This window comes from Equus quagga, chromosome 2 (assembly GCF_021613505.1).
Source record: "Equus quagga isolate Etosha38 chromosome 2, UCLA_HA_Equagga_1.0, whole genome shotgun sequence".
Classification (NCBI taxonomy): Eukaryota; Metazoa; Chordata; class Mammalia; order Perissodactyla; family Equidae; genus Equus; species Equus quagga.
The window spans coordinates 108,677,808-108,704,045 of NC_060268.1; the positions used below are offsets into that span (position 1 = coordinate 108,677,808).

Genomic DNA, 26,238 nt, shown 5'->3' on the forward strand with positions numbered 1-26,238 from the left:
ACCAAATTAACCACTAAGCCATAGGGCCAGCCCCTGAGGTAATCTTTTTATTACCTTTCTCTTATTGCCTTTCTCACTGTGATACAAAGTCTAGAAATCATCAAAAAAAGATTAATAAATTATAAATTAAGCTACGTTAAAAAAAGTTTAAAGACTACTGCTTGGCAAAAAAAAAAAAAAAATCACCATAAGCAAAGTGAAAGAAACAAACTAACAAACTGGGGAAAATATTTGCAATTCACGTAATAGACAAAGAGTTAAGCTCTCTTATAAATAGAGTCTTTACAAATTAATATAAAAATGACCAACAATTCAATAGAAAAATGTGCAAAGGATATGACAGGTTATTCATAGGAAAGGAAAAGAAAATGGCTCATACATGTATGAAAAAATGCTTAATCTCACTCATTATAAGAGAAATGGTAATTAAAATAGGTTTTTTTTTACCTGTGAGATTAACAAGTAAATCAATAAAAAGAAGATTTGATAATATGCTATGTTGGTAAAACTATGAGGAAACAATTACTTTAATACATTGCTGGTGGGGTGTAAACTAGTAAATCTTACGTAGGGTAATTTGTATAGTAGTACGTATCAAAATCACAAATGCGAATCCTCTTTGACCTAGTCGCTTCTCGGAATTTACATGAGGGGAGGGACAAGTAAGCTCAGATCATGAAGTATGAACAAGGTATCATTGCAGCATTGTTTGTAATTAGTTACAGTTTAGAACAACCTAAAATATTCATCAGTGGGGCACTAGCAAAAAGGGACTGTGGCTTACAGTGGAATGCTCTTCAGCTGTACACAGTGTGGGTGCTCACAGCCCTTGTCAGCTAAAGCCACTTCTCGTTCCCTTTTGATCCATCTGCCACCTTTCTGACCTAGTTCTCATCCTCTACTCTTATACATTCAATAGAATACCATCACGAATTCTGCATGAACTTGACACTTGTTGAAAGGTTTTCACAGATACTAGCCCTCCTCTGTGTGCCAGCATGGTGAGAACAGCTGTGGGTCTTACATGGCAAAAATCAAAGCGTTTGATGATACCCAGTGTAAGTGAAGGCGAGAAGAATTTGGCACTCTCATATGCTGTGGTAGGAGGATGAATTGGTACAATAATTTTGGAGGACAAGTTGACAATGTCTATGCAAGTTTTAAATGTCCGTTAACCAATCAATTCTGCTTCTAGAATTTATCCGGCAGACACCTGCGTATATAAGGATGTTCACTGTATGTTTTATAGCTTGGCTTCAGGGCTTTTGGGTCAATGTTGAATGGCAGTAAAAAAGCAAGTCCGAATGCCTACTTCTGTCAGGGGGCTCGTCTCTTTACCCTCAATGTGAGCTAGTCTGTGTAGCTACTCTAACCACCAGATGACTGATTTTAGAGCAATGAAAGAAATATCAACGGCTAGTCAGTCAGTCAATCAAAGAGAAGGGCCCTACAGATAGACACCAAAGCCTGTTGATACCTTAAGTTCAGTCACATCTTCTGTGTGTCAGACTAGAGTCTAGAACATTCGTTTCCCGGTAATGATAATGTGATGCCCAGGATGTTAAACTCATCTCACAACGATAGCCAAGAGATTCATCCCGGGTATATTCTATTTGATGTAACTCAAGAAATTCACTCAACAAAAATTAGCTGAAAAAAAAGAAGTTGATTTTCTACTTTAAAAAACAGGAGTAAAACATAAAGGACTGGTGGAGACAGGGAAGCATGGGGTGCATGGTTATTTTAAAATATACCCGAAGGAGCAAGGAGGGCGAAAGGGGTGATAAGGAACATGTGTGCAGTGGTGGATGGCGATTAGTCTTTGGATGGTGAACATGATGTAATCTACAGAGAAACTGAAATATAATAAGGTACACCTGAAATTTATACAGTGTTATAAACCAATGTTACCTCAGTAAAAAAATAAATTATACACCAGAATTCTTTGATATTCTTCTCTTCAAGAGGTAGAGCTTAGTTTTCCTCCCTGTAGGTGTGGGTTGGACCTAGTGTTCTTATAGGCTGGTTGTCTCCTTTCTGCTTTTGGCTCCTTCAAAGCCAAAATGTACACTAACTTTCTCTATCCTTGAATAGTGTTCACATGCTCTCCTGTTCTCAAAACTCATTCTGGAACTCATTGCAGCCTCCAACGAGCTGCACCAGCCCTCCTAAGTCAACCAAGAATGCTTCTGCCAGGCCTCGCCTTCTCCTTTCCAGAGGCCACTAGTGATGCAGGCTTGGGTTTCACCCTTTTGGTACCAAACCATTGGAGAAGTGTCACCATCTTTTCCAATCCAAGAAGGATAATCTTCAAATGTAGTAAGGAAAGTGAAGCACAAACTTTACTAAGAAGGTGTTAAAATCCAAGAAAGGAGCTAAGATTAAAGAAGTACACTTAGCCACTCTAAGTATCTTCAAGTCTTCAGGCCCAAGTTAATTCCATGCCAGGGTAAGGAAGAAGCTTTTAAACACGACAGTGAAAGACGTTATAAGAAAAGGAAGGATATTAGAGGATCATTTCTCGGTTTTCCAAATGGTGGGAAAAAAGACTGTCCACCAAATAAGCATAGCATGGACTCATAGTAGAACTCATGAGTGAATTATTAAATAGTTTGTGAGCACTTAATAAAGAAAGGCATAGCCAGAAGCCAGAACGGTTCATTTATAAAACAATGGCAAATTAGCCGTGAAATCTTTGTCAGCATGTTTTAGTTGATCAGGAGCCATCCAACATTCAACACCTGTGAACTGTCCCATTCAGGACTTTTGGCGGTAACTAAGATGTTCAAATGTGGTAGGAGTCTTTGTTAGCCCATGATAATTTGGTTCATATAGTGTATTTTCAAATGTGATAATTAATTAAAAACTTCTGCTTTGTGAAAGACACTGTTAAGAGAATGAAAAAAATTCAACAGTAGAACCACGAATCTGAAAAGGCTATATACTGTGATTCCAACTATATGACATTCTGGAAAAGGCAGAACTATAGATACCATAAAACACAGATCAGTGATCAGTGGGGAGGCGGAGCAGGAGGAGGGGGACAAATAGGTGAAGCGCAGGGGAGTTTTAAGGCAGTGATATCTTGATGGTGGGTCCATGACTCTACACATTTATAAAACTTCCCCCCAAAAACTATACAACACAAAGAGTGAATCCTAATTTAAATCATAGACTTTAGTTAATAGTAGTGTATCAATACTGGTTTGTCAGTTGTAACAAATGTATCACCAATGCAAGACCTTAATAATGGAGGGGTGGGGGTGGGGCTGGGTATATGGCAACCTCCTGTACTTTCTGCTGGATTTTTCTCTAAACTTAAAACTGCTCTAAAAAATAAAATCTATTTTTTTAAATATCAAAATTAAAAGTAGGAAAAATAATTGAAAACTTCTCTGAAAATAAAACTAAAAATTATGAAAATAAGCCTTTTTAAAATTCACTTTATAAATGCAACAATGAATTCTTAGAATGACTAAAAAGTGAATCACGTAACTTTTGGGGGGTGATGGAAATGTTCTGTATCTTGATTGTGGTAGTAATATTGGTTGTGTAAATGTATCAAAACTCATGGATATTTACAACTTAAAATACCTTCATTGTATTGTGTGTAAATTATACCTTAATGAAGTTAATTTTTTTAAGTGAGGTGAGTGACTTTGGAGTGTAATTTTTATGCCAAAATTGTATGATAGCACAAAATACCATCCTTCACTTCATGTTTGACTTTTGCCGCGTGATCCTAAAGAGTATTATTTTTATAAGAGCTTTAACAGTTTTTTTGAAGTCTCCTCTAAATACTTTATATTTGTGCCATTCTCTTTTAAACTCTCTTGGAAGTCATTATCCTTATTAAATGTCTCTTCTTTAGTTGCTAAATCTTCTAAATCTGCTGACCCTCATTGGTCAGTGGCTTTGTGTATGACTTGATCTGTTCCCTAGCATCACTGCCATGGATTACTGGTTTGTTTCATTTTTGGTTTTTGGCAAGATTTGCCATTCACTTTGCAACTAATTTCCCTATATTTGGACTCGGCAAAAGAAGATGGACAAGGATGTTGAATCAAAGGATGGACATCGATGCTAGTGTTGCATGGGGAAAGATATTTGAGTAGGAAATACTTTTATATTGCCTTAAAGTTGGTTCATTAGGGACTAATTTCACATTAGGATGATTTTTGCTTTCCTATGCAACTTTGTAATTGAAGAGACTGCAGTGCTAAAGGTGTGAGAATGCCTTGGAGTAACAGGATGCATTTTAAAAATCAGCTACGTAAATGAAACCAAGCTGAACTAATGGCTCAAACAGTGGATGGCCCTATGGGTATGAGAGAAGATACTGACAAGAGGGACATGATTGGCCTGAACCAGCAAGGCAAGATTTAACAAACATTATCTATCATATAGTATCTGTTTAAGTTCAAAATACTAATTTCAAATGTTCAGTGTAGATTGCACCTGTGGCTTGTTGCATCGGTGCTTACAGGACAAGTCTTGGTTTTAGTGGCCCGATGAAGGCAAGCCAGCGGTATCAGACAGCTCCGCAGGAAGTAATGTCATTCTTGCCTGGGTTAATTAAAGTACGCCATGCTGACTGGTGGAGATAAGAGTCACGCTGCATTCTGCACTGATAGGACCATGTGGAATAATGTGTCCTGTTCTGAACTCCACAGTCTTATAAGGGTTTTGATGACTTATTGTGTCCAGAGGAAGGATGGGATCATTGAGGAGAGGGGGGACAGAAAGCCATTTCATCCGAAGAATGACTGACAGAACTGAGAATATTTATCCTGGACAAAGTGAGACTTTTGGAGAGCCTGACAGCTGCCTTCAGACCTTCCAAGTGAAAAGGGAGAATTTTAGCATTTTGCTGTAGGACAAGATGACCTCTAAGAGTCCTTCCCCCTGCAAGATTCTGATGCCTGCTGTTGTGTTAAATCTTCGCTTTAAAAGAGCTCGTCACACGTGCATTCTAATTCTTCCTCCAGTATCCTGCATAAACCCTAAACAAAAGCATACCGCTGCAGCTCAGTACAAGCTAATCGCTTCCCACCTCCCATTAACTAATTGGAACCAACAGTAATAAGAGAGGATGAAAGACGGTTTTTATTCAATCTGGGCTGTAGCACACAGAACTGAGCTGCTAAGTGCGCTTTCAGAATGCTTCTCCAGATGTAGCTGGAGATGCTCCGGCTCCTCTGGGCAGGGCTGCTCCTCCTGACTTATGCTGACACCCTTGTCTAGGCAGAGGTGGGTTGTTTTTACTCTTGGGTGGTTGTGTATCTATTAGTCAGCCGGCTATAGTCAGTGATAGCTTTGTTTCTATGCTGATGCCTTTAGCCAGTGAACTCACAGCTTCAGTATAGCCAAATCATACTAATTCAGGCCCCTTTCGTTGACAGTTAATTTTGGCAGAGATTGAACTGCAGTATTTTGAGCCACTCCTGAAGAAAAAGTTTGCTAAGGCAATGGGTAGTGTAGGTAAGGGGGGAGGAGGCAGCGTTTAACCTCTGTGAAAAAAATGAACCTTTCTTTGCATCTTTTTGAAGCACCCATCTCCTTGAAATTAATTGGCATGATAATTGAATATTCTCTCTTCTCTACATCAGGCTCTTTAGTACTGGTTACTGTGTCTCAGCCGTTCTCAGAGTTTGGTGTGTTGAAGAATCACCCAGGGAGCCAGTTCAAATGCTGATCCCCAGGCTCTGAGGCTACACCTTCTGATTCCTTCTGCCACTAGTGGACTGTGGACCGGGGGCTCTGAATTTATAACAAGCCCCCAGGGGATTCCACACTTTGTGGAAGGCTGCTGTGTGGACTCAAAAGCAAAAGTCTGCCCTTCTGTTCTTCAACACGTTCTCACTTAAAGAAAAAAATCTAGCAGCTTAGACCAAAGGCGTGAAGTTTTCCTTTGTACTTCAGAAGTGAGTGCAGAGAGAACCATCTGGAATTTAGATAAAAGTGTCTTGTGGAGTTTGAGGTTTGTGCTACGTGAGTTCTGCTCAGGATCAGAGCCTGCTGGGCGGAGGTTTTGGTCTCTGATTCCAGCATCCTCCTTCTTGGGTTTTGATGGTGAAGACTAACTAGCCTAGGCTGGGGGATAAAATTCCGGTGTCCAGGCGTGGGATATGGGATTCAAATATCTGAGTACTGTGGGCCATTCACTTAACCTTGTGGAGCCTTGTCTTTTTCACCTACTGAGAAGGGAAAACAAATCATCTTAACGTCGTAAAGCTAATATGAGGATTAGATGCAAAGAGTCATTTCACAAGTGAGCACGTGTCACCACAAATGTTAGTCCCTCATTTCTCCCTCACTTCCCCTCCATCATAATTATCCAAGAGCAAGAACAAGACGCTTGACTGGACTTCTCTGTGCTTGCCTCCCTCCTTTGCAGCTGCCAAGTATACACAACAAGGTGCCTATTAGAGAGAAGAAGTTAGAAATCCAAACATCAATATGGATTTTTCTTTTCTTTTCTTTTTTTCCCTACATGAGGCTAAACCAAGAAAAATGAAAAGGTTTATGGACTGAAATTCTTTTTCTCTTAAAAGTGAAAAGAATTTTATTAAGTACAGTTTTGACTAACAAAATGCCAACCAGGGCTTGCTGCTGGCAGGCCGTCCAGCCTCCCACACCCTCTTCTGGGCAGGAAAAAGGAATGTGGCAGGCCTGGACTCCCCATGGTGATCCTGCCAGCAGGATCGTGGTGTTATTGTTTGGGACACTATTGCACCCTGCCCCGCCTCTGAAAGATATGCATTGATAGGGAAACTGAGAAAAATAAAAGGACTTAACTAGTGTCACGCAGTCAGCAGGTCGGAGGCTCAAATCTGGGTTTTCAGGGAAGAAGTCCTAGACCCTTATATCCTCATGACATTGACATCTCTCCAGCCTTTAAGGCTCCTGCCAGGACTATTACCTGGCTAGGTAAATATTCAACAAATATTTGCTTAGCACTTAATGTGCCAAATTCTGTGCTGAGTGCTGGAGGGCAAGTGATGACTAAGACACAAGCTCAACTCTCAAGGCATTCTCTAACGGGCCAGCACAGGAACAGACCTGCTGTGGTCCTGGCTCAGTGTGTATTGGGGCAAAGTATTTATTCTTCTGAGCCTTGGTTTACTCACCTGTGACATGGGGTTGATAAGACCAACCTTACTGGGTTGTTTGTTATGACTATGGAAATAATTTGAGAATAAATGCATTAGTAAAGAGTGCATGTAAAAGTCCTAGCCCAGTGTCTGGCACAGGGTTGGCAGTCTAGAAATGAGGGTGGGTGGGGGGCAGGCAGCTTTCAGGTCTGGCTCTTCTTGCAGAAGGAAACAGCTCCACTTCCTTCCAGGGGAGCTCTCCTCATTATTTCCCTTCCCGATCCTCGGGAGGTCCCCTGGCATTTGATTTTGGCAGAATCAGGACCCGAGCGTGCCAAATGAAGCCTCTCTTGGCCCATCCCATCAGCCCGTTTCCTGCAGGTAAGCTGTGACATGCACCAGCTTCAGGTACTTCTTCCAGAACAGAGTTCTTGTTGTGGCCTCAGGGTAGGTGGTAAGACCCTCGGCGGTGCCAAGACATGGGCTCTGGTCCCCACCTTCTTCTCACTCCCCACACCCAACCACCAGGTCGGGGTTACTCGAACTCAGTCTGCTTTGGGGAAAGAAGACTGTGTTCTAACATTTACTTACCAGATAGAGCTGAGTTTTCATTAAACAAACAGCTATTTGACTAATGGGTTTGGCCTTGGAACAAGAGCAGGCTGCTTACATTTCCAGGTTGTCACAATTCTGGGTTATAGTTCGTATCTGCAGCAGGTGTGCCCACGGTCATGGGGCTTTGCATTTGGTTACCTTGCTGATGGGATCAAACACACACACACACAAGATTGCTGGTAAAAGAAAAGAGTTGCTATGTACAGTAACTCAAATGATTGATCCTGTTAACCCTGCTCACTGCACAGGACGCTGCCGGTGGGGCAAGACTGGGTAAGCTCCGTCTAAGAAAGGGAGGGACATAAGAGGCACAGATGGAAGATCTGGGAGCCCGGGACTAGCCGTTAGGGAAGATTGCGGTTCTGTCGAGAGTGAGGAGTGGGAGTGCTTGAAAGAGAAAAGAAGAATTTTAAAAGAAGAAGAATAGTAAAGAGTTGGAAGAATTTCAAAAGAGAACAGAAACTTCTAATGAGAATTTTACTTCTTATTAAGATTATGGTTAGTATGTTAAGTAAACCCTCTGTTCCGCCTCTCTTGGGCAAAGTTAGGTAAAATTTATCTGACTTCTATGTTGTGGGCTCTGTTCAGGGGAGGAGGCAACGGTGTTCTGAGCCTTCATTTAATGTCAGGTGGGTCTCCAAGTGTGGGCCCTGGAGGAGCAGCATCTGCACCCCTTGAGAACTTGTTAGGAATGCAGATTCTCAGGCCCCACCCTGGACCCACTGAATCAGAGCCTCTGGTTTGGGGGCCCAACAGTTGGTGTTTTAACAAGCTGTCTGGTTGATTCTGATGCAGGTTTAAGTTTGAGAAGCACGTAGATGGAAGCAACACTTTAGACACAGGGAACACCTGAGATTGACTAGTACCATCCACAGAAGGCAGGACAGTTGTGCTCAACCCTGACTGACCCTAGAGTCACCAGGGGGGCTTTAAGTGTCCAGATGCCCCACCCTAGAACAACTAAAGCAGGATCTTCAGGGGTGGGACCAGGCAGCTCTCCACGTGACTTCTGTGTGCAGCCTCAGGTAGGAATGACTGGGGATTGTCTTTATCTCTGTGTCAGGGAAAACAGAGACTCCAGAGAAGGTTAGAAGTTTTAACCTTGAATTCAGGGGGTGGATCTCAAGGAGCCTTTAGACAAGTGTTGGTGGAGCCTGCAGCCAGGCTACCAGCAGTTTATGTAGAACCAACGTCAAAACGAGCACTCTCCACAGAGGGCCAGACTCCCTTGGATAGACTGTGTAACATTTGGCTTTGTGTTAAAAAAGTAATAAATTTGTGTTTGGAATTATAAAAGCCTGTTTTCATTCCAAACAATAATAAGCTAGAATAAAGGGGGAAAAAGCAATCATAATTCAGACTCAGCCATCATTTTCACTTTGATGTGTTTCCTTACACATCTCATTTGCATATGTTGATATAACTGAGATGATATAATCTGGTACCTGGTGTTTTCCTTGAGCAGTGTCTTTTGGGTAACACTACAGTCTTTGTAGCCATCATTTTAATGACTGCAGGATATTGGTATATGGTTTCTAAATAATATATCATAATGGTTTGAAAACCAGCTTCTTTCATAATGTGCAAAAAGGGCCTGATAACGGAGATGCAGTTGCTCAGTCTGTTCTCGCTGGTGTTCTTGGGTTCCACTGGGAGATGCCCCGCTGCTCCGTCATCTCCAGGAGGGTCTTCCCAGGAGTGCCTTAAGCAGGCCGTAGCTTTCAGCACCTGAGCTCCTTTAATATAGCTCCTCATTTCCCACTACACAATTCATTTGAATGTAAGTTCTATCTTTCCTGATGCTTGTGGCCCAAAGGCAGGGATTTTGGCACAGAGGAAATTTTTTAACTTTTTATTATAGACCACTTTAAACATTTACAAGGATACAGAAGAGTACAGTGGACCCCTCCATGTAGCTATTTATCCAACTTCAACAATTATCAATTCGTGGCTGGTTGTGTTTCATCTATATCCTTACCCCTGCTTGCTCCTGTATTATTTTGAAACAAATCCCAGACGTCATATTATTTCATGCATAAATACTTCAGTATTTCCATACTGTATAAGGACTCTCTATTAAAAACAACCATAATACCAATATCATACCTAAAATAATTAATAATTCCTTAACAGTATCAAATATGTAGTCAGTGTTCAAATTTACAGTTGTCTGCTGAATGTCACTGATTGATATGCCTTGTAAGTCTTTTAAATAAGTCTATAGTCTCTCTTTCTCTCTCTTCAATTTATTTATTGAGAAAATAGGGTTGTTCATTCCAAAGAGGATTTTTTTATATGATAACTTGACGACTTCAGTGTGTACCATCACTGCTTTTGTGTTTTTATTTCCAGTAAACGTATGACATGATGAATCACCCACCCTCATTTTACTCCTCATCGCTCATTCCTTCCCTGACCCTCTCTCCCATCCTCTGACTCCCTTTCATGATCCTCACTACCCTCATCCTTGATCTACTGTCGGGATTCATCTGCATAATTTGCTGGGCCTGGTGCAAAATGAAAACACAGGGCCCCTTGTTCAAAAGTATTAAGAATTTCAAGACAGTTACAACAGAGCATCAACCCATTGAAACTCCCCTGATTTTGAGGCCCTGCACAGCTATGCAGGTACCTGCACGTGAAGTCAGCCCTTTCTGTATCCTATCCCTCACCTTTCCTCCCTACTCATTAGCTATGAGCAAAGCTCAGGAGTTAGGTGGGGCTCAGGCTGAGATAAAGATGCCCTTTCCTGGGGAACTAGAAAGACTGCTAACGGCCCAGGGAAGTGGCATGGAAGAATATCACCTGCTGTGGGTGAAGGGTTAAAAGAAAAGGCACCCACAAAAAAATTAGAACCCAAGCTTGCTTCATGCTCAGTTGAGAAATCAAAGTCAAAATCTGCAGTGCAAAAACCCAAAACCATTAAAAAAAAAAAAAAAAAACCCAGAACTGTGAACACCGCAGAGCCATGGCAAAGGCAAATGCAAAACTTCCCTTTAGGAACTCCACCACCCAGAACTCCCTGCCATGGCAGACGGTTCCAGGAAGATGAGCTCACTGCTCTGAGAAGAAGGCAGAAGATGGGAGATGCTCCTACTCCATGAGCTTCAGATAACTGAGCAAGGGAAAGAGCAGTCTCACCCTAAGTATTTTTAACATAAGCAAAGAGATAAAGGAAGAAATATGACCCATACAACAAGAACAACAGATGTGGTAGGCAGAGTAATGACATGGCAAAAGGGACTTTGCAGATGTGATTAATGTTAAGAACCCTGAGATGCGGAGAGCATCTTGGATTATCAACATCCTGGATGTGGGTCCAATATAATCACAAAGGTCCTTAAAAGTAGAAGAGGGAGGTGGGGAATGAGTCAGAAATGAGAAGACAGAAAAGGCGGGAGAGATTCGAACGGACTTGACCTGCCTTTGATGGCTTTGAAGATGAAGGAAAGGGACACACCCAAGGAAGGAGGGCGGCTTTAGAAGCTGGGAACAAGCCTCAGCTGACAGCCAGCTGGGAAATGGGGACCTCAGTCCTACAAAGACAAGAAACTGATTTCTGCCAGCAACCCAAATGAGCAAGGAAATGGCTCCTTCCCCAGAACTTCCAGAAAAGATGCAGCCCTCCAGACACCTTAATTTTAGCCCAGTAAGACTTCTGAGCTATGAAACTGTAAGAGCATTTGTGCTACTTAAGCCTCTATGTTTATATTCATTTGTTACAGCAGCAGTAGAAAACTAATACAATGTATTTTTAAAAGACAGGTTTGGAAAAGCACCAAGAAAAACCTATAAATAAGGGAAGTCTGAAGAATTTACGAAAAATGCAGCACAGGATAGGATGAAAGAACCCATGAGGCACAAAGAAATTGGTAGTAATTATTGACTGCAAAATGAAGTGGATCTAATGTGCTGAATTATAATAACATGCAAAATAAAAGTGAGAATTTCAGAGAGAAGTTAGATATTCTAAAGTCCTTTTCTTATTCAAGAGAAAGCAAGACATACTGATTAACTTTAGACTTTTAAGAAAAATATAACATTAAATTTTCATGCTAAAAATTTAAAGATAACTGCTCATTAATAATATGTACATGAACTGTGTAGAGGAAATAAATCCATCGAAACCTAGGAAAGGAGAAACAAAAATAAGCAAACATGAAGCTTGGTCCACAGAAGACACAAAATAAGATGGTAGAAGTCAGTTCAAACAGACCACTAATTACAATAAATGTCAATGTATAAAGAGATTAAATTGATCTATTAGACACAGAGACTAAAGTCAGATTTTTCCAATTCAGCTATATGCTATTTTCAAAAGGGGTGAAGTAAAATGCTTAGGGTTTATGTAGAATGTTACAGGCTGGAAGTTCCTCAGGACCGGCACTCTCTCTTTGCATAAGATAACGGGTTTCAGGAAGGCCCAGAGAGAAATGGCCTTCAGGAAGTGTCCCTGTGTCAGCCAGGTGACTGTCCAACTTGAGGGTCACCCACCCGGATCCACTGGGGAATGGCCACTGGATGAAGCATCCTTTCAAAGCCAAGCCTCTGGCCAGCTTACTTGTGCTGGATGAGAGCTGTGGTCCCTGCCAGAATCTCTGCCATGATACCCTGGAGCCAGGAGACTGTTCACAAATCAGAGTATCAGAGACTCTTTCTCTCTCCAATTTCTTTTTAAAAACAGAAGCCATGAGTTCAGTTTCTGGCAGTATAATATTGAGATCCTATAAAACCTTCACCTGAAAATGATGCTGGATAAAACATTTTTAAACCTCTTAAATGAAGAAACCAAAACTGAGGTGAAAGCAAAAATCCAGAGCTATCAGTAAGCCTTTGACCCAGTCTTAGCCTGGGGACATGTGCCCCACCCAGGGTCTGCACAGCTCGCAAGGACCACCCTGGGTCATAAAGTGAAGTTGCTCGACTGACTACATTAAAGTTAAGACTACCTTTCATAAAAAGGCACCATAATTTGGGAGAAAATATTAGCAATGCAAATACTGACAAAGGATTACTATCCAGAATGCCATTTGCCATGCTCCTATCTCAGGCCCACCCTCCAGGTATATGCTAGGGACCTTCCGCTTGCTGTCTCCTCACGGACATCACACCAGCGTTACCTCTTCATAAATCCTTCCCATCAGCTAATTGTAATATGATAACTCTAAGAATTTAAAAAATACTCTTGACCAGGTGCCACCTCTCTGAATACGGCAAAACTCACCTGAAGAGTAGTCTATACTGTCCATCTCCCTTTGTCTCTTAAACCCCTATTACCACCAATTAAGCTCTTATCAGAGTCATTTGTTGCCAAATCCAGTGGTCATTCTCAGTTCTAGTCTTACTTAACCTATCACTTGATCTCTCCTCCCTTCTGAAAACACGTCTTCACCTGGCTAATGGGACACCACACTCTCTGTGTCACCTGCTTCCAACTTGGGCTGTTCCTTCTCAGACTGCCTTACTAGTTCCTCCGGCCTCCCTGACCTCTGAACAGCCCAGGGCCTCATGCTCATCCTCGGTCCTTTCCCCTGAGATATCCACATTGGCTCACTGGAGGAGCTCTTCCAGTCTCATATCTTCAGGATGGAGACTCCCAAATGTATGTCCTAGGCTGGACATTCCAACACCTGTAACCAACTCCCAACCCAACATCTGCCCTTGAATAGCTAAAAGCCATCTCAAATGTAACGTGTCAAAAATCAAACCCTTTAATCACCGCTCCCATCTGTTCTTCCCACAGTCTTCCCCTACCTCAAGTTATGAGATTATTATAAAATCTCAGCCTGATTTTTGATGCCTCTCTTTCTCTCCTGCCCTATCCAACCCACCAGGGAATCCTGTTGACTGCACACCTGTAATGTGTCTGGAAACTGGCCGCTTCTCACCAGCCCCACCACGTCCACCCCAAACCAACACATGATTCTCTCTCCCCTGGAGTTCTGAGTTAGCCTCCCAATGCTTCTCCGTCTCCTTCCTTTGCCTCCCTGCAGTCTATTCTCAAGACAGCACAGGGCGAGCCTTCCCAACACAAGTCCTCCGGTCACTCCTCTACTCAAACCCGTGCAGTGACCTCCCACGTCACTCAGAATAAAAGCCAAAGTCTGCCTCTCATGTGGTCGAGGCCTGATCCTTCTCCCACCTCATCCCTGGTTCTCTCTCCTGGGCTTACTCGGCTCCACCCATACTCCAGCCTTCCTGGATCTTGAACTTGTCAAGGACGTACCTGCCCCGAGTCTCTGCCCTTTGTTTTCCCTCTTTCTAAGAGTCTCTCCCCTTGGCATCTGCACAGCCCACTCTTGCTTCAGGTCTCTGCTCAGATGTCTCCCCTCAAAGAGGCTTTCCCTGAGCCTCGAGCTCAGCATGCCCTTCCTCCCTCACCCCACTCTGTCTCTTCTCTGTAGCTCTCAGGAGCATCTGGTCCACTCTCTTTACTGATGGGTGTGCTTATTTACTCTCTCTACCAGGATGGATGAGGGGAGGGACTTTGCTCTGTCCACTGCCACATCCCAGAACCTAGAATAGTGCCTGGCAGAGAACAGGCATTCAGCTTTTTAAAACTGTGGTAAAATAGACACAGCATACAGTTTACCATCTTAACCATTTTTATTTGTACAATTCAAGGGCATTAAGTACTTCACACTATTGTGCAACCATCACCAGAACTTTTCATCTGCCCAAACTGAAACTCTGTCCCCATTAAACACTAACTCCTGTTACCCCTCCCCCAGCCTCTGGTAGCCACCATTCTACTTTCTGTTTCTCTGTATTTGATTACTCTAGGTATTTCATACCAATGGAACCATACGGTATCTGTGTGACTGACTTATTTCCCTTGGCAGTATGCCTCTCATGTCACTTATTATGCCTCTTAGCCCTATGCATAACTAACCTTATGTCCTCAAGGTTCATCTATGTTGTATCCTTTGTCAGAATTTCCTTCCTTATTAAAGCTGACTAATATTCGATTCGAATGCTTATCCATTCTTCCATCAATAGATACTTGGATGGCTTCTGCCTCTTGGCCATTGTGAATAATGCTGCTATGTGCAAATACGTGGGTGTGCAAATACCTCTGTGAGACCCTGCTTTCATTTCTTTTGAATGTATACATGGAATTGCTGGATCATATGGTTATGCCATTTTTACATTTTTGAGGAACTGCCATACTGTTTTCCATAGTGGCTGCACGATTTTACATTCCCACCAACAGTGCAGAGGGTTCCAATTTCTCCACATCCTCATCAACAATGGTTATTTTCCGTTGTGTTTTTTTATAGTATCCCTCCTAGTGGGTGTGAAGGGATATCTCATCATGTCTTTGATTTGCATTTACCTAATGATTAGTGATGTTGACCATCTTTCATATGCTTGTTATATCATCTTTGGAGAAATGTCAGTTCAAATCCTTTGCCCATTTTTTTTTTTATTAATGTTATGATAGATTACAACCTTGTGAGATTTCAGATGTACATTTTTGTTAGTCATGTTGTGGGTACACCACTTCCCCCTTTGTGCCCTCCCCCCACCCCCCCTTTTCCCTGGTAACCACCGATCTGATCTCCTTATCAATATACTAACTTCCACCTATGAGTGGAGTCATATAGAGTTCGTCTTTCTCTGACTGGCTTATTTCGCTTAACATAATACCCTCGAGGTCCATCCACATTGTTGTGAATGGGCCAATTTTGTCTTTTTTTATGGCTGAGTAGTATTCCATTGTGTATATATACCACATCTTCTTTATCCAATCATCAGTTTCTGGGCATGTAGGTTGGTTCCATGTCTTGGCTATTGTAAATAATGCTGCGATGAACATAGGGGTGCAACGGACTCTTGAGATTTCTGATATCAGGTTCTTAGGATAGATACCCAGTAATGGGATGGCTGGGTCATAGGGTATTTCTATTTTTAACATTTTGAGAAATCTCCACACTGTTTTCCATAGTGGCTGTAGCAGTTTGCATTCCCACCAACAGTGTATGAGGGTTCCTTTTTCTCCACAACCTCTCCAACATTTGTCGCTCTTGGTTTTGGATGTTTTTGCCAATCTAACGGGTGTAAGGTGATATCTTAGTGTAGTTTTGATTTGCATTTCCCTGATGATTAGCGATGATGAACATCTTTTCATGTGTCTATTGGCCATATTCATATCTTCTTTTGAGAAATGTCTGTTCATGTCCTCTGCCCATTTTTTGATCGGGTTGTTTGTTTTTTTGTTGTTAAGCAGTGTGAGTTCTTTGTATATTATGGAGATTAACTCTTTGTCGGACAAGTGGCTTGTAAATATTTTTTCCCAATTAGTGAGCTGTTTTTTTGTTTCAATCCTGTTTTCCCTTGCCTTGAAGAAGCTCTTTAGTCTGATGAAGTCCCATTTGTTTATTCTTTCTATTGTTTCCCTCAACTGAGGAGTTATAGTGTCCAAAAAGATTCTTTTGAAACTGATGTCAAAGAGTGTACTGCCTATATTCTCTTCCAAAAGACTTATTGTCTCAGACCTAATCTTTAGGTCTTTGATCCATTTTGAGTTTATTTTGGTGTGTGGTGAAAAAGAATGGTCAATTTTCAATCTTTTGCATGTGGCTGTCCAGTTTTCCCAGCACCATTTGTTGAAGAGACTTTCTTTTCTCCATTGTAGGCCCTCAGCTCCTTTGTCGAACATTAGCTGTCCATAGATGTGTGGTTTTATCTCTGAGCTTTCAATTCTGTTCCATTGATCTGTGGACCTGTTTTTGTACCAGTACCATGCTGTTTTGATCACTGTAGCTTTGTAGTATGTTTTGAAATTGGGGATTGTGATGCCTCCGGCTTTGTTTTTCTTGCTCAGGATTGCTTTAGCAATTCACGGTCTTTTGTTGCCCCATATGAATTTTAGGATTGTTTGTTCAATTTCTGTAAAGAATGTTCTTGGGATTCTGATTGGGATAGCATTGAATCTGTAGATTGCTTTAGGTAGTATGGACATTTTAACTATGTTTATTCTTCCAATCCATGTGCATGGAATGTCTTTCCATCTCTTTATGTCATCGTCAGTTTCTTTCAAGAAAGTCTCGTAGTTTTCATTGTGTAGATCCTTCACTTCCTTGGTTAAGTTTATCCCAAGGTATTTTATTCTTTTCGTTGTGATTGTGAATGGGATTGAGTTCTTGAGTTCTTTTTCTGTTAGTTCATTGTTAGTGTATAGAAATGCTACTGATTTATGTATGTTGATTTTATACCCTGCTACTTTGCTGTAGTTGTTGATTATTTCTAATAGTTTTTCTATGGATTCTTTGGGGTTTTCTATATATAAGATCATGTCATCTGCAAACAGCGAGAGTTTTACTTCTTCGTTACCTGTTTGGATTCCTTTTATTTCTTTTTCCTGCTGAATTGCTCTGGCCAGCACCTCCAGTACTATGTTGAATAGGAGTGGTGAAAGTGGGCACCCTTGTCTTGTTCCTGTCCTCAGAGGGATGGCTTTCAGTTTTTGTCCATTGAGTATGATGTTGGCTGTGGGTCTGTCATATATGGCCTTTATTATGTTGAGGTACTTTCCTTCTATACCCATTTTATTGAGGGTTTTTATCATAAATGGGTGTTGGATCTTGTCGAATGCTTTCTCTGCATCTATTGAGATGATCATGTGGTTTTTGTTTTTCATTTTGTTGATGTAGTGTATCACGTTGATTGACTTGCGGATCTTGAACCATCCCTGTGTCCCTGGTATAAATCCCACTTGATCATGGTGTATAATCTTTTTGATGTATTGCTGTATTCGGTTTGCCAAAATTTTGTTGAGGATTTTTGCATCTATGTTCATCAGTGATATCGGCCTGCAGTTCTCCTTCTTTGTGTTGTCCTTGTCAGGTTTGGGGATCAGAGTGATGTTGGCTTCATAGAATGTGTTAGGGAGTTCTCCATCTTTCTCAATTTTCTGGAACAGTTTGAGGAGAATAGGTATTAAATCTTCTTTGAATGTTTGGTAGAATTCTCCAGAGAAGCCATCTGGTCCTGGACTCTTATTTTTGGGGAGGTTTTTGATTACCGTTTCTATTTCCTTACTTGTGATTGGCCTATTCAGATTCTCCATTTCTTCCTGATTCAGTTTGGGGAGATTGTAGGAGTCTAGGAATTTGTCCATTTCTTCCAGGTTGTTCAATTTGTTGGCATATAGTTTTTCATAGTATTCTCTTATGATCTCTTGTATTTCATTGGTATCTGTTGTGATTTCTCCTCTGTCATTCCTAATTTTATTAATTTGCGATTTCTCTCTTCTTTTCTTGGTGAGTCTGGCTAGGGGTTTGTCAATTTTGTTAATTCTTTCGAAGAACCAACTCTTTGTTTCATTGATCCTTTCTATTGTCTTTTTGGTTTCAATATCGTTTATTTCTGCTCTTATTTTTATTATTTCCCTCCTTCTACTGACTCTGGGCTTTGTTTGTTCTTCTTTTTCTAGTTCTGTTAGGTGTCGTTTGAGGTTGCTTATGTGAGCTTTTTCTTGTTTAGTGAGGTGAGCCTGTATTGCGATGAATTTCCCTGTTAGGACTGCTTTTGCTGCATGCCAAATGATTTGGTATGTAGTGTTCTCATTTTCATTTGTCTCCAGATAAAATTTGATTTCTTCTTTAATTTCTTCAATCATCCATTGTTTGTTCAGAAGCGTGTTGTTTAGTCTCCACATTTTTGCACCTTTCTCTGCTTTTTTCTTGTAGTTGATTTCTAGTTTAATAGCATTATGATCAGAAAAGATACTTGATATTATTTCAACTCTCTTGTATTTATTGATGCCAGCTTTGTTTCCCCAAATATGGTCAATCCTTGAGAATGTTCCATGTGCACTTGAGAAGAATGTGTAACCTGCTGTTTTTGGATGAAGTGTTCTATATATATCTATTAAGTCCATCTGGTCTAATTTTTCATTTAATTCTATTATTTCCTTGTTGATTTTCTGTCTGGATGTTCTGTCCATTGGTGTTAATGGTGTGTTGAGGTCCCCTACTATTATTGTATTGTTGTTAATGTCTTCTTTTAGTTCTATTAAGAGTTGCTTTACAAATTTTGGTGCTCCTGTGTTGGGTGCGTATATATTTATAAGTGTTATGTCTTCTTGGTGGAGAATCCCTTTTATCATTATATACTGTCCCTCTTTGTCTTTCTTTATCTGTTTTGCTTTGAAGTCTACTTTGTCTGATATTAGTATAGCGACAGCTGCTTTCTTTTGTTCATTATTAGCTTGGAGTATTGTCCTCCATCCCTTCACTCTGAGTCTGTGTTTGTCTTTGGGGCTGAGGTGTGTTTCCTGGAGGCAGCATATTGTTGGGTCTTGTTCTTTGATCCATCCTGCCACTCTGTGTCTTTTGATTGCGGAGTTCAATCCATTTACATTTAGAGTGATTATTGAGATGTGGGGGTCTACCACTACCATTTTGTGTCTTGTTTTCCGGTTTTCTTCAATTTCCTTTGTTTCTCGTCCCATGGTTTAATCTGTTCTGATGTTGAGCTGCTACTCTCTGTTGTTGTCCTTCTACTTATCTCCTCTGCTCTTGGTTTTGTAGCCCCTTTCCTTTTTTGGATTTTTCAGGAATGAGGGTTTTCCTGAGCATTTCTTGAAGAGGAGGTTTTGTGGCAATGAACTCCCTTAATTTTTGTTTATCTGGGAAAGTTTTTATTTCTCCATCGTATTTGAAGGATATTTTCGCTGGGTAGAGAATTCTCGGCTGTAGATTTTTGTCCTTCAGATTTTTGAATATATCATTCCACTCTCTTCTAGCCTGTAAAGTTTCTGCTGAGAAATCTGCTGATAGCCTGATGGGGGTTCCTTTGTAGGTTAGTTTCTTTTGCCTGGTTGTCCTTAGTATTTTCTCCTTGTCGTTGACTTTTGCTAGCTTCACTACTATATGCCATGGAGTTGGTCTTCTTGCATTGATAAAGTTTGGAGATCTATTGGCTTCTGTCACCTGAAGATCCATCTCTCTCACCAGATTTGGGAAGTTCTCAGCCATTATTTCTTTGAATAGGCTTTCTGCCCCTTTCTCCTTCTCTTCTCCCTCTGGTATACCTATAATCCTTACGTTGCATGTCCTAATTGTGTCTGATAATTCTCGGAGAGTTTCTTCATTTCTTTTTAGTCTTGCTTCTCTCTCCTCCTCTGCCTGCAGCAATTCTATATTGCCGTCTTCCAAATTGCTAATTCTTTCCTCCATATTATCGGCCCTACTGTTCAGAGCATCTAGATTTTTCTTAATCTCCTCTATTGTGTTCTTCATTTCCAATATTTCTGTTTGGTTCTTCTTTATCGTATCAAACTCTTTTGTGACATAGCTCCTGAACTCGTTGAGTTGTCGGTCAGAATTCTCTTTTAACTCATTGAGTATTTTAATGATGGCTGTTTTGAAGTCATCATCTTTTAGGTTATATATCTCATTTTCTTTGGGATTGTTTTCTGTGTATTTGTTATTTTCGTTCTGTTCTGGAGATTTAATGTATTTTTTCATATTGCTTAATGTTGTTGATTTGTGCCTCCGCATGGAGATAGAGTTTAGTTGCTCCTTTCACTTGTTTCAGCTGCTGTGATGGGGGAGCAGCTGTTTATACTGCACCAACCAGGAACCCTGTCCGCAGTTGCTAACTAGGCCTGGGCCCCTCCTCGTAGTCACAGTGGTCCTTTGGATTCCCTCCTCTGCTGTGGGGGCCATCACAGGGGGGCTTCAGGCTGCTGGTGCCTACTGTTGCAGCCCACCTAGACGTGCTCCCTCCTTGGGGTCTGCAACGGTGTTATGGGCTTTTACAGCGGCCAGGGGAGGGATCACTTATATTTGTCGCTCCTTTGCTGTCGGCACCCACAAAATCTCACTTGTCCACTGTGGGTCACAGGAGAGCTATTGGCATCTTCTACAGTCTGTGGTTAGTTCACCTAGCTATGCTGCTTTTGTCCTGGGGTCTTCTAGCCTTGTGGCTGCTGGCTGGGTGCTTTCTACTGGTGCTGTGCAGAGGCTTTCCCTAAGGCTGCTGTGAGCCTGTAGGGTTTCCCCCTAGGCTACGGAGCTGGGTCGCTGGAACTCCCCCCAGCCCCAGTCCTGTTCCCCAGGAACTCGGGGAGCCCTTTGCCCTGTCTTGGGGGAATAGCCAGAGATCCTGATTTCAGTGGTAGCTGGTCAACTGCTACCCTGCCTAATATTCTCCTCTCTGGGACCCTCCCGGTATTGTGGATGCTAGGCGTGGCCCCTCCGCTAATAGCAGACAGAGAGTTTTGTCTGCTGCCCGGGCAGAACTCTGGATCTTCCCCTCTGGGGCACGGAGCGGGCCTCTGGAGCTTCACCCAGCCCCAGTCCTCTCCAAGATCTCCGGGAATCCCTAGCCCCACGGGGCGGGCAACGGCATCTGGGGGTCGCCCCTCCCTCTGGGATTCTCTCCGGGACTTTCCCGGAGTTGAATGCTGGGCGTTGCCCCTCTGCTAAAGGCAGACAGAGAGTTCTGTCTGCTGCCCGGGCAGAACTCTGGAGCTTCCCCTCTGGGGCGCAGAGCAGGCCTCTGGAGCTTCACCCAGCCCCAGTCCTCTCCGAGATCTCCGGCAATCCCTAGCCCCACAGGGCGGGCAATGGCAGCTGGAGGTCACCCCACCCTCTGGGATTCTCTCCGGGACTTTCCCGGAGCCGTGAATGCTGGGCGTGGCCCCTCCGCTAATGGCAGACAGAGAGTTTTGTCTGCTGCCCGGGCAGAACTCCGGAGCTTCCCCTCCGGGGCATGGAGTCGGCCTTTGGAGCTTCACCCAGTCCCAGTCCACTCAGAGATCTCCAGCAATCCCTAGCCCCACCATGCCAGCAGTGGCAGCTGGGAGACCTCCGTACCCTCAGCGACTCTCTCTGGGACCCTCCGGGCGCCACGAACACCAGGCGGGATCTCCCCGCCAATGGCGGGGAGAGACTCTCCCCACGGGCCCAGGTGTGCAACTCCAAAGTTTCCCTCTGCGTTTAGGAGTAATTGCGGGGGTTTAGGTAGGGCTCTGGTCACCTGTTTCCACCGTCACTCCTCTGTTGTGTGCTCACTCCTGCCCTAGATGTGTGTTGATCTTCTGGGGGCATCCGTTGGAAGAAAGCCGCTTGCGGGTACTAGGCTGTTCGGTCAGGGTCAGAGAGTTTTCACCTATTTCCACATCCTCCCGGAGGAAAGTCCGTCCGCCTTCCGATGTATAGTCGTGTGGGTATCTCAGACGTCCTGAGATGCTGTCTGGATATCCTTTGTTAAGCGATAAGTGTCCAAATAATTGTAGACTCGAAGGGGGAGAGACAAAGAGGACTACTCACGGCGCCATCTTGGATCCCCTCTGTCCCTTTGCCCATTTTTTAATCAAGCTATTTGGGTTTTTTTTTTTTGTCATTGTTGCTGTTGAGTTGCAGGAATTTTTTATATATTCTGGATATTAGCCCATTATCAGAAATACGATTTGCAAATATTTTCTCCCATTCTTTAGGTGACCTTTTCACTCTGTTGATTGTGTCCTTTGATGCACAGAAGTTTTGAATTTTGACATAGTTCAATTTCTCTATTTTTGCTTTTGTTGCCTATGTGTCTGGTGTCATATCCAAGAAATCATTGCCAAATACAATATTCCGAGGCTTTTCCTCTATGTTTTCTTCTCTGTGTTGTACTGTTAGGTCTTATTTTTAGGTCTTTGATCCATTTTGAGTTAACTTTTCTATATAGTGTATGGAAAGGATCCAAATTCATTCTTTTGCATGTAGTTTCCCAACACCGTTTGTTGGAAAGACTGTCATTTCCCCATTGAATGATGTTGGCACCCTTGTCGAAAATCATTTGACCATATATGCAAGGATTTATTTCTGAGCTTTCTATTCTGTTCCATTGTTCTATATGTCTGTCTTTATGCCAGTACCACACTGTTTTGATTACTGTTCCTTTGTAATGTGTGAGACCTCCAATTTTGTTATTTTCCAAGATTATTTTGGCTATTTGGCATCCCTTGAGATTCTAAGTTCGTAGGCCATCTCAGCTTCTTAGAGATAAAAAATAAATAAATCTATCAAGTTGTTTACAAATTGAGGGCTATGCCAGGGTTTGTGGGAGAGGCATGGCCAGTGATACAAATAAAAATTTTGAGGCTTCCTTCACCATTTCACTATGGTGATCTAGGGCAGCATGAGGCTTTCAAGCCATAATGTCTGCTGTTCAGATGACATTCACTTCACCCTGGCCCTCCAGAGTCCATGGGAAAGCTGGTAATTGCCCACAAAGCTCATTGCACATTCTGGAGCCTGTGCTGGCCCACACTTGCTGATTGTGATGGATGCCATTCCAAGCTGATGCCAGCGAAGAGCTTTCTCGGAGAGAAAAAGGCAACCACTTGTTTCAGGTTTCGTTCTTGAGGGATGTTCTCTGTAGCAGCTATCAAGGCCAAACGGGGGTGATGCCTGCCTAATGCAAGGTCTTGTGAAGATGGGGGCCAGGTGTCATGGCAGCCCAGAAGAGGGAAGCTTGATAAATTGCTCAAAAGTTATCCTCATCCTGCTTATGGAAGGTTTAGCATTAAGCAATGCCAATTCCTTGCAGGTTGTGAAATGGGAAAATATGGCCTATTCCTGGGGAAGAAGGGATCTTCTCTCCAGCAACACAGCTCCGACAGCAGGATGATTTATCGTAAGCAGTAGCCTAAGTGTGTACTTCTTGGGTTCTTTATACCATTGCCTGTGGAATTTTATTGCAAAATTAAAAATTGGATAAAGTCCAAATCATAGGCTTCCTAAAATAGTAGGAGAGTAGCTGTAAATTTAAAGATTCGGGGGAAATATGAGTCGATTTAATCCATTGAGTGACTCCAGTGGTCACCACTGGGATAGGATTTCTATCTAGGCTTATCTCTACTATTGGGAGGAGGTCCTGGGCAGACACAAGCACTGAGAAAAGGAACTCTTGTTTTGTACCATGTACAGAGAACCAACAGTATGATGACTCATTCTTTATTCTTTTCAGATAGTAAAAAAAAAAGAGTTCTTGAAATGCTTGTCACTGAAATCTTGTGAAAACGATCAGTATGGAAACTGGAAACATCTACAGTCTGGCCTTGTTGATTAATGGATTCATTCCTGGGGTTATTAGTAAATGTCTTAGCTTCTCAGAGTCAGAGCTTCTTCCTTTTGCAAAGTAGAAAAAAATGCTTCCTTCTTTAATCTTTTATTTTACAGGCGTTTTGTGAGGTCCTTTGAGACCCATAAGGGAAAATGGAAAAGATGTTATAAAATTTAAAGTGTTATTTGTTATGGATATTATTTAAAATAAAATCTAGCCTAAAGCAAAAGTCTCATTCATCAGAGAGTTAAGTCTCAAGCTCCATCATCGCATTAATAGACTTTGCTTGCAAAGGAAAACTAAAATATTCCTGGTAAAACAATCTGATTCCATCATCCCAGTGAATAATGATAATGCCCTGACCTTCAATTAATTCAGTGACTGAGCTCTACTTAATAAATATGTGAGGACCACCAGCAGAGAGTGATAGAACTCTTTAGTACTTAAGAAACATTGGCTGGCAATCCTAATGGAATATTCTAGAACTGTGTATGCTTGCCAGAGTATGGAAAGTAGGATGATAAGAGAGCGGTGAATCACTATCAGTGAAACTTTCCAAAGACAGGAAACAAGACACAAGGGGTTCTAGGAGCAGAACAACTCACTTTCACCATAGACTACAAGATCAGAAAGGTTAAGAAGTCACACATCAAGAACATCTTCAACACCACTTTGCATACATTCTGTTGGAGTGCTGTTCTACCTGTGACCTCTTTACCCGTGGTCCTTCCCCACATATGAAGCTGTCCTGAGATAGAGTGGGCCGGAGGGTGGGGTGAGTGTGAGTGCAAGCATTGGCCCATCCAACCGCCATCAGATGGGTTGGGAAGGAAGTCGAGCGATGGATGTGGGGTTGGCCTCCGTGCTCTTAAGATCTCTCCCACCCCTGTGAATCTGTGGCCTGTGACTTCATCAGAGAAGCTTTATTGCTCCTTCTAAAGATGCATGAAAGCAATGTCAGATCTTTCTTAAATCCCACGTGTTTTTCCACCCTCCTTTCCTGTCCATGATGGTGATGTACCTGTATAGAGTTGCTTTCCAAATGAAACATTGCGTGGTTCCATATGGTTCCTGGTCTTTGTGGGACCTGATTGCCTGGCTGTTTCTCTCTACCAGCTGGGACAGCAGGGACACTGCCCCTGGTGAGCCACGGCACAGTGCCAGCACAGTGCCAGAATTTTCAGGTGGACTTTGAAGTCCTTATAGGATCATGGCTGCACCTGGGATTTGTTAACTAGAAGGGGCTGAGTTGAGACCACAAGCCTTGAAGTGACTGTCTGGTCAGCACTTACCAGTGCCTTTCTTGCTTACCCTCAGCCTCTTTCTTCTGTCCTCAAACCATTATTTAATCACATGACATTACATAATCATCTGATACCTCTGTGTTCCAGAGATTTACCAGTATTGGCTCACTCTAGCTGCCCCTGCCTATTTTTCTGTAGACAAATTTCCTCCATCAATGCATTGATTTTTCATTTGCCTCATTATTCCCAAAGCCAGACATCTGACTTCCAGCTATGTCTTTACTTATTTTTCCTACCCTTTTCGTAGGCTCTTGCTTACAAGACCTCAGAGTTTCGGTGATGGATTCCTATGGCTCGCCCTTTATCCATGACTCCCAGAAGGCCTGACACAGGTGTGAATGAGTCATAAGTTATATGATACAGACTATAAATGTGTAGGATTTGGGGACAGGTCCCAGTGAAGGCTGGACTGGCTGGGAAGGCTTTCTGAAGGGTTGCTGCAGTAATCCAGGCAGAGTGGTGAGGGTCTCGAATAAGGTAAGAAGGGGTAGGGGAGAGACTTGAAGGAACATGTGGGGCCTTGGTGAATGATGGGAAATTCATAAAATGACATCTGAAGCAGTGGGAGCAATGGGGGAAACAAACAGTCTGGGAAGTCCCCTAGCCCAAGGGTGCCAGGAATCAGCTCCTGGAGGCATCCAAGTCTAGGAAAGTTAAGACTGACCGGTAAGAGTGATTTTGAACCTCCCTTACTCATCATAGACCACTTAGCAACGTTTGTGTACAAAATAGGCCGCACTCTAGGACATAATATTTTGGTTAAAAATGTATTCATATACATTAAAATCTGCTTAAAAAAAAGGAAAAAGAACCACAGATAGTGGAATCCAGCAAGCGTATAGTGGCATCCTTGTTATAAATAACATTTAGTGCCCATGAAGGCCAACGTCTGGCCCCTTGCTACTATCATCAACAGTGATGGCAGGTGGAAAACACAAAGGGGCCCATGCAGAACTGCCAGGGGCAGTTTCCAGGTGTTTCTCTCCCCCAATGCTGGGCTCTGAACACTGGTAACTTAAAATAGTAATTTCTCAGTTGCTTAAGAGGAAAAGAAGAAAGACTAGAGCCATTCTTACCGGTTTGATGCCAACTTCTCTGACGTCACCAGGAGCCGGAGGAGCCTGTCTGAGAGGAGGGAGGGAGGGCTTCACGAAATCCTT

General features: G+C 42.4%; 1 protein-coding gene and 1 long non-coding RNA gene across 2 annotated transcripts in view; both read left to right on the forward strand.

Moving 5' to 3' along the window:
• The window catches only part of SLC35F3 (solute carrier family 35 member F3), a 117,605-nt gene that overhangs the window by 32,255 nt on the left and 59,112 nt on the right, over positions 1-26,238 (forward strand). The gene's annotated exons all lie outside the window — the stretch shown is intronic.
• On the forward strand, positions 8,125-25,399 carry LOC124234649 (uncharacterized). The gene is made up of 3 exons (XR_006887366.1): positions 8,125-8,207; positions 23,259-23,345; positions 25,326-25,399. It is a non-coding gene; the product is annotated as an uncharacterized LOC124234649 (long non-coding RNA).